The sequence below is a fragment of the Elaeis guineensis genome, chromosome 4, assembly GCF_000442705.2.
Source record: "Elaeis guineensis isolate ETL-2024a chromosome 4, EG11, whole genome shotgun sequence".
Lineage (NCBI taxonomy): Eukaryota > Viridiplantae > Streptophyta > Magnoliopsida > Arecales > Arecaceae > Elaeis > Elaeis guineensis.
In genome coordinates this window covers 93,030,108-93,040,347 of record NC_025996.2, presented here as the reverse complement: position 1 = coordinate 93,040,347, position 10,240 = coordinate 93,030,108, and positions in this window count along the sequence as shown.

The window sequence follows — 10,240 nt, the reverse complement described above, 5'->3', positions numbered from 1 at the left end:
GACTTTCTATCATCAGAATCCGACATGAAATCCGAATCTGTATAACCCTCAATCCATAATTTAGGTGCTCCTCCAAAGACTAAGAATAAATCCTTAGTTCTTCGTAAGTACTTAAGGATATTCTTCACAGCTATCTAGTGCTCCTCGTCTGAATTCGACTGATATCTGCTCGTGACACTGACAGTAAGGACAATATCAGATTGAGTACAAAGCATGGCGTATATGAGGCTCCCAATCGCTGAAGTATAAGAGAACCCACTCATGCACTTGATCTCCTCAGAAGTGGTAGGACACATCATCTTAGAAAGTCGAATACCATACTTGGGGTAGCAAATCTCTTTTAAAATTTTTCATACTGAACCACTTCAGTACTTTCTTTATGTATAGCTTTTGTAACAGACCAAGCATCTTTTTAGATCTACCTTTATAGATCTTTATCCCAAGGATATAGGACACTTTTTTTAGATCTTTCATGGAGAATTTCTTACACAACCAAGTTTTGACCAAGGTCAATATGAAAATATCATTCCCAATAAGGAGGATATCATCCACGTATAGTACGAGAAAGATAAGTGCGCTCTCATTGACCCTTTTATAAACACAAAGTTCTTCTTCATTTTTTATGAAACCAAATAATTTGATCACATCATTGAAATAAAGATTCCAGCTTTGAGAAGTCTACTTTAGTCCATAGATGGACCTTTGCAGCTTGCAGACTCGATGATCACTATCACCGAACGTGAAACTTAGAGACTGCTCCATATAGATATCTTCTTCAAGATATCCATTCAAGAAAGCAATTTTCACATCCATCTGTCAGATTTCATAATCATAGTAAGCTACAACAGCAAACAATATGTGGATGGATTTCAGGATGGCTATAGGTGAAAAGGTATCATGATAGTCAATGCCTTCATACTGACTATAATTCTTCGCCACCAGTCTTATCTTATAGGTCTCTACCTCACCATCGGTATCTTTTTTTTGTAGATCTATTTACATCTAATAAAAATAATTTTCTTAAGTGGATCCATTAAGGTTCATACCTGGTTTAAATATATTGAGTCAATTTCTGACTTCATTGCATCTAACCATTTCTTGAAATCGATGTCAAGCATCACCTCATCAAAAGTACTAGGATCATCATGACTCCTATCTCGCACAAAGAATATTTTCTCTACATCATCTTTCAGCATACCCATGTATCTTTCAGAAGAATGAGAGATTCTACCTGATCTATGAGATGGAGATAGAACATTAACTACTGGCTCATTATGGATGGATTTCTGAGAATTTATAACTCATTGCTCTTCAGAGATATTTTCATTGAGCTCAACTAACTTTCCACTATCACCATCCTGAATAAACTATTTTTCTAAGAATGTGATATTCTGTCTCACAATCATATTATGATCATGTGAAAAATAAAAGTAGTATCCCATAGATTCTTTGGGATACTCTATAAATCGAGCTGCAACAGATCTATCCTCTAACTTGTCAGTTTTCTATCTCTTGACATAGGCTGGACATCTTCAAGTCTTAAGGTAACTTAGACTCAGCTTCTTATTGTGTCATATCTCATATAGTATGGTAGGAATTAATTTAGAAGGAATCCTATTTAAAATATGCATCACGATAAGTAAGGTGTGTCCCCAAAAAAATATAGATAAATTAGTGAAGCTCATCATGGATCGGATCATATCCAATAGGGTCCTATTTCTCCTTTCAGATATCCCATTGATTTGAGATGTGTTGGAAGGAGTCCATTGAGAGACTATGTCGTTCTCCTTAAAATATTTCAGAAATTCAATATTTAGGTATTTTCATCATCGATTTGATCGAAAGACTTTGATAGGTTTACCTGTTTGCTTCTCTACCTCATGTCTAAATTCTCTGAATCTTTCAAAGGCTTAAGATTTATGTTTCATAAGAAATACATATCTATATCGTGACAGATCATCAGTAAAAATAATGAAATACCTATAATCAGTCCTAGCCTGCACATCAAATGGGCCACATACATCTGTGTATACCAGGGCTAGTAACTCAGTGGTCTTTTTTTCTTATCCCACAAAGGATAACCTAGCCATCTTTCTTCGAAGACATGATTCACAAGCCAGAATTGACTCAAATTTAATCAAGTCAAGGATTCCATCCTTTTTCAGTTTGTTTATCCTATCCTCTCCAATATGGTCAAGCCTATGGTACCATAAGTACTTATAGTTAAACTCATCTTTAGGTCTCTTTTATACTATGGTACTCACTACTTGTTTATTTAGGTTCACATTAGCATCAACATGCAAGTAATAAAAATTGTCAATCAAAAAATTAGATGCAACCAATTTATTTCATAAATAAATAGAATAATAGTCTTTATTAAATTAAAAAATAAATCTAACTTGTGCTAGCACAGAAACCAAAATCAAATTTCAGCTAGCTACAAGAATAAAATAACAGTCTTTTAAATTTAATCTAAAGTCTGACGGTAATCGAAGAGAATAGATTCCAATGGCTTCTACAGTAATCTTTGCTTCATTGTCGATCCGAAGGATCATGTCATCTTGCCTCAACCTCTTATTTTCTATTAGACCCTACATTGAAGTATATATATAAGTACTAGAACCAGAGTCCAATATCCAACTAGAAATAGAAGAAATTGTTGGGTTAGATTCTATTATGAGCATACCTTCAGAAGGTTATTCATCCTTTTTCATCTTCAGACTCTTCAGGTAAGAGAGACAGTTTCTCCTTCAATGGCCGTTGGAGTTGTAGTGGATATGCTTTCCCTTCTCCATAGCTTTTTTCGGAGTGTCCTTCTTAAGTTTGCTTTCTTTCTTCTGCTTCTTTGCAGGCTTATTCTTCCTCCTTTAAGACTTTCTCTTAGAAGGTGCCCACCCAATAATACGAACAGAACCCCTTAAACTTTTTAAAGTACCCTCAGCTATAACCAGTATATTGACTAACTCGGATAAGTTGCAATCCAATTTATTTGTATGGTAGTTTATGATAAACTGCTCAAATAAACTAGTCAAAAATTAGAGGATCAAATCTACTTTTATTTTTCTCTGCATAGTAAGTTCGAGTTTCTTAAGGTCCTTGATCATTGTCATACAATGATCGTGGACTAACTGCCCCTCACGCATCTTCATATTGAGCAACCACTTGGATAATTTGAAGCATGCAGTCCAACTTTGTTCACCATAAAACTCTTGCAGATGAGTGATCATAGCATAGATAATAGGCATGTGCTCATGCTACTCTGCAACTCATTTGACATGGAAGCCAGCACATAGCACTTTATTCTAAGGTCATCATCCATCCACTTATCTAAAAAGTAGCTCTTTGCTCTGTCGTAGGATGGGTTGGTAAGACTGGGACATTCTGGTCAAGTACATACCTAATCTTCTCGAATGTCAGGACTATCCTGAGATTTTTGAGACGGTCTTTAAAATTTATACCAGTCAGATGGTTGGTTTCAAGGATGCAGACTAGTGGATTAGAGGCCGACATTGTTTATCTACGAGAGTAGAGATTCTAGTTAGACATTTATACTTAAACTTATATTTGCTCTAGAGACTTTTAGATGCAATTAGACTCCCACTATTTTTTTAGATTCCGACACTTTTCGGATGAAAAATGAAAATCCGATGCGACCAATGTAAGATTTCTAGTGGATGCTGTGGTCCCACCAATGCCGTGCACCTCACCTAATAGTTATTGGTGATACACATACCGATGCATAGGCAATTCTTTATCCAAATACTTTTCTAAGCATATTACAGCGACTTGATCTATAAGTCGTGAGCTCAGATAACACATATTGTCCCACTCCTTAGTTAAGCTAGACCCATCATGCATAAGTAGGTGTGAAGCCGTCATTGAGTTTCTCAGATAACACATATTGGGCCCAACCCTATCTTTACCTTAGAGCAACTCTTTGATAGTAGAGTGGTTGTGTATTTTCGATGCAACTGAATCACTGTAACCAGCTAATAGTCAATGCCAGTACCACACCCACACTTCTACAATGGTAGAAGACCATAAGGCTTAATATTGATTAGGAAGGTTTAAGTCAAGTCTCATCTAATCAGTCATCACATGATTGATCTAACTGGCATGGGATAAGCCAAAATACTTTAGCAACTAATGAACCCAATTATTCAATTGGTCAGGTAAGTAAGATCGACGGAAGGGTACGTTATTAACTCACCATAAGCAAAATTGTCTAGGTGAGTAGCATTCCAATTAAAAACCATCGATGGAAACTTGCCTTAGACATCAAATAATTTACTGATTTTAATTAGTCAGCTTAGGTGAATCGGATTCGAGCCATAAAGCTGAATTAGGTCCTTAGGTTGACTCAATTCTACATATAGGGTTTGATTGACTTCAATCTACAATACTTATAAAATCATTAGCTTAATTGATCAAACCCAAAATAACACTTGACTTGGTTTAATCAATAGCTGCATCAATTTTGATGCAATATAATTTAATCATAATCTAAGATGCATTCTTAATGCAAAACTATCCATACCCAATGATTCATGCACACACTAATTTCAGATCATAAAAATAATTTTTAGATTTAAATTCATTGCATAAAAAATAAATGTTTGATTTTTGAAATACTTTCAAAATATGTATGCAATCATATATCATATATATGAAAAATTTTAAATTTTTTAAAAATTAATTTTAGATCTAAACATACCATCATATATCGCATATATGAAAAATTTATATCATAGAAATTTAATTTCTAACCTACACATGCTTTCATATATCACATATATATTTAAAAATTAGAACTAAAACACTTTTTAGACCTGAATATAAATACATACATCGCATGTATGAGCTAAATCAGAATTTTAAAAATAATTTTTAAAATTTTTATGCTACTTTCATACATATGAACATGTAGCTCTGATACCACTGTTGGATTTTTACAGGTGCTAGTGCATGTGGATTTCAAAATTTTTTTAAATCCAAAATACAGCAAAAAAAATATATTAAAATATTTTTATCTAAGCATGTATTCATCATATGAAAGCACCTATGGATCTAGTTCATATGCTAAAATTAATATAAATTGATTTTAAGATAAATAAAGAAAAGCTTGTGATCAACTCATATATCTGAATCACTTTCTCTTTTATCTCAAATCTGTAACTGGGGTTGAATCCAATTGAATCCTTGGATCTGAGATTGATCAGATTTTGAATTAGCACCATAAGCATCCTGCCTATATAGATATCCATAAGGCCCACCTAATTTATTTTCTCTTGAATCCTACTTGCTTGAGCCAAAGGCCTGAATAGGCTTGAGCCATGCCTGGATAGGGATCAACTCTTGAACCATTTTTTATCTTTCTTTCATGATTCTTGAAGAAGCTAAGAATCTTTCTTGATCTCTCAACTAATCAAGAAGAATAATAAACAAGAAGTGGTTGTAACTAACTCCTAACAAACTTTGAGAGGAAGAAGATGAATCACCAACAACTTGGCGCCAACCCTTAACACCAAGGAAGGGATGCCACCCACCTCTCTTCTAGCTCCAAGAGGGATGCCTAGAAAGAGAGAGGGCATGGGCTAAAAAGAGAAAGAGGAGGGGAGGCATTGGGCACAGTAAGAGTGGCGGCAAGGATGAGGAGATGAGAGATTTGATAAGAGGTAGGGCTAGGGTCCTATAAATAGATAACATAAGGATATCCTAATCAAATTAGAATCCCTCCTCCTAATCATATTAGAAGTCCTGGCCATAATATACTTGGACCAAGTAAATGAGGCGCCACCCATAATTCACTCATGCCCACACCTAGTGCTAGGCATCCCATCATATGGGCCCCAATTAAAAATTCTCAAACCAACCCACATGATTTCATAAATTTACTTCAAAGATTCTTGATCAAATCAAGATAAATAAAATCAAGAAACTCTTTTTTGATTTAATCTAAGCATAAATTAAGTATCCAACCATTGGAGGTCATTGAATCAAATTTAATTAGATTCAAATCAAGTATAGAAATTGGCTAAAGCTCATCATATAAGCAAACCAACTACAAGAGGAATTGGATTCACCTAGATGCTAGCAAGGTTAATATGAACCCAATAGGATTTCTCTAAATCCATATTAATGGGTGCTTTATAAGCCTAATCATAACTAATCAAGATCTTCTCCCTTTATGTGTGACCCCATAGATTCAATTCTGTTTGATAGTGAGACATACCATGATCTCTATCATAAATATTATTAAAACTTCTTTTAGTAGGTCGAAATAATTCTATTCTAACTCAACAAGGATCATTGATCCAAAATGATCCTATCGAGCTCTCACAATCCATAAGTGATATCTAGCAATATATAGTAACAATCCAGCAGAACTAAAATAGAATCTCTAGATGTAGTTAATGTATGATACAGTTTCTCCATCGTGAGTCCTGATTAGATGGCAGGTTATGGATAAATCTGAAAGAAAGAAAATAGTTTCCCTCCAGAATGCCCAGGTTGCATCTAAAAATTTTCTCTAATGTTCTACTTGTTTAAGGATCAAATCCTTACCTAAATTGCAATGAAACCAGAGATCAAATCCCAAATTATCTGATATAAACCTTCGTAGAGGCCTGGATATGCAGACCCTCTACTTTGCATGCACGTCAGATGCCGCAGGAAAGCAGGATGAACTCTAATCCAATTGGCTTCGTAACTCAATCAATCAAGGGATGAGATGTGATGATGTGATATCTCACACTAGCATGTAGGATGCCCAAGAAGGATTCACATCCAAGGAGAGGAGGCGACAATAAAGGGAGAGATGTAGAAGATGAAGGACCTCTCTCTTCACACGTCTGTTTCTCTCTTTCTCTCTTCTCTCAATTTGATTTATTTGCTATTCTATTCTCTTCTTTTATCCATAGGTAGAGATCCTCTCTATTTATAGATGATTCTAATGATCCAATGAGAGGAGGACTCTTTATTCAAATCTGATTTGAATTGGTCCAATACTCATGAAAGGACTCCTATATGAGATATAATTGCCATCACTTATGACATCCACTTTGCACCCACTCCCACACCCACTTGGGATGCTCCAAATAAGCATCAAACTAATTTTTGGTCATGCTTCATGAGTGGGTATTTTCAGTGTAAGTAGAAATACTCATATCTCATCCAAAATAGATCCGATTCGAATCTGATTCGAAATCGATTCGAAACAATTTCGAAAGGCTATTAATCCTAAACTCTTTAAAACTTTTGTACCAAGTCTAACTTGAATTTTAGACTTATTTAAGTCTCATTAATTCAGATCTAATCTAACATTAATTAGTACTTAAATCTAATCTTTCATATATTCCATAGATCATAGATAGAAATGTTCATCCCTGGGATTGAACCTGAACCTCATGTGTAGTGCTAGCTAGACATAGTCAACTCTTCAATCTTGTTTAACCCATAACTCAATTCTCAATCAAGTTAGCTTATATATTCAATCAAGTCAAGTACTTTCAGATTGGACATATAGACATAGATCAATTTTTTCTTACTTTGTCTGACTTATGTACGTGACTCCATAGGTTCAAACACTAAGCCGGTAGCACAGGAATCAATTTCTGCACTAATCGAGATATCTTTTAGCAATGATTTTCGATATCCAGATAGATCGAATTATCACAAAAAAATATTCCAGAACCCATACTCATGGTTACCGCATAATTCATCTTTTTGACCCTGGATGCTCTAGGACGGTCTCAGGCTAACTATCAATCGAGATTGCTTCATCCACATTGTATTTCAACCTTTCAAATCCATCTCATGGATTATCCTGGCCAAGACTTTACTAAATTAAAATATAGTAATACATCAACTTCAATAATCCAGAGGGATCAATCCCATCTTGATCCATACATAGATTTTGCAAGTACTTGACTGTACCCAGTAGCCTTCCATCACTGCATTAAAAATCTAGGTAGTTCAGCACCAAAGCATAGTGAATTGCTTGCAAGTCACTATAGTGATCTCAGGTCTGAAGAATATTTATATCCATATGTTTCGCAAGTAGCTCTTGACAGCAAAACGCTTAGTAGGTGAGTCACTTGTTCAGTGACGATGTATCCTTACATCTCACCTGTATGCCATACTAATGTCACCACACTCTTTGGTTAAGAGGACAATCAATCCATATGGCACACAACGATCTTCACTCGATAAACGTCATCATCCCATAATGACGTATCATTTGGTCACAAACTTATTTAAGAACTATACGATAAATTCTCTCTTTATTGTACACTAGCATAGTTCTAGAGACTTCATCACAGTACAAGAGTTCAAGAAAGATGTCACTTTGTGATGAAAAATATCAAAATAATTATTATTCAATAATCAATAATTCATATACAAGGATGAACTCAATCATCACATGATTGATTTTAAGATATAATTTTCAACAAAATTGTCAAACTTCATCATCAGTCATATGATGGATCCGATCAGCTTAAGTCCAATAGTGATTTCAAATTAAATTTTTTTTTCATTAATCACACTGCTATGGTCATAAACTTGTGGACTCAGATTCTCAAATCTTATAAGACTACTCCTCTCTGTTAAGATTGATAGATCCCTTTTCGATGCATACCTTACTCGCATAGTTCAACCAACTGAAGCCAACATCCACTATAAAAATTCATAATTGAGTCATTGCTTATGTGTAGTCAAACTACAGCAGTCTTACTGTGAGCAACTGTGATACCACAGATCAAAGAAACAGTCATACAACTGCAACATCGAGATGATCACTGACGATTGGATAGAAATCTATGTGATCTCTCATATGGTCATGTTCAGTACCAGTTGTTATCTAATAACTACCTACATTTACTGTTCAGTACTCTACACCATAGATTAGAGACTCATCTATCCCTAAGGAAGTGAATTGTGTGTCGGTCTATCTGGATCGATCATCATTCCAATGACTATCCTATGACTGGGAGCAATTTAGGAATCGATTATACATGCCTCTAATTCTCAACAATTGAAAATATGTACCGTAACATCAATTTTAAGGATGATTCAAGGACACATAATACTTGAATGAAAAAAAAAACTTATCCTTTATTGATTAAATCAATAATTTGAGTACAAATTTGTATCATAGAATGAACAATATGCCAGTCAATAATTAGCTTCTAGGACATATATCTAACAATGCTATCGAATGCTATATCATTCTACTGTGACAACAACGGTGCCATAGCTCTGGCTAAGGAATCCAGATCTCGTCAGAGATCCAAGTACATCGAGCAATGATTCCACCTGATTTGTGAGTACCTCAAAAGGAAGTACATCGAGATGTAGAGAGTAGATTTCATGGACAATATGGCAGATCCGCTAACTAAGCCATTGAGCCAGTAAAAGATTGAAGCCCACTTTGAGAAGATAGAATTTAGGTACATGACCAAATGGCTTTAGTACAAGTTGAAGATTATTAGATGTATATCCTAGAAGTCAATTAGACTGACACATGCAAACTTTTTAAGAGCATAATTTTATATTTAAAATATTAAAATCAATAAAATTAGATTATTTTTATATTTATGTTATGTTATATATCCATGAATCGTTCAAGGGATTAATAAGATGGTGACACATATTCTCAAGTATTAAGAATTTATGGCATGTGTCATTGGTGGTTAATTTTTGAATTACTCTTGATCAATGAATCATTACGAAGATGATGATTGATCTAGTAAGATTGATGCATGGATCACTATCTTTAAAGTAGATGAGTCTCGAGTCTATAATATGGGGATACTAGAGCGAGAGTGCAGATGTTTGTTAGAAAATAAAGATATCGAGTATGATCATTACGAAAAGTCACTTAGATGGCTACTCACTCATCAGTGACTTGTTTGATGCTATAGTTGTGTAGCTAGTCCTTTGACCTGAGGTTTCTCGACTGTTCACAGTAAGACTGTTATAGTTTGACTGTACATATATTTGATTCCTAATTATATGGGTCCTTGTGGTACATGTTCACTGTAGTAGATTTATTGTAGGAATAAGATGTGCATCAAGATAAAATCTATTATCCTTGGTAGATAAGAAAGTTGGTCCTATATGATTTATAAGACTGAGTTCAGAAAATCTTGATCAGGATAGTGTGAATAATGAAAAAGAGTTTCCATATACTCACATCAGAAACTCAGGTCGAGTAAATTTTATATATCATAGATGTTAT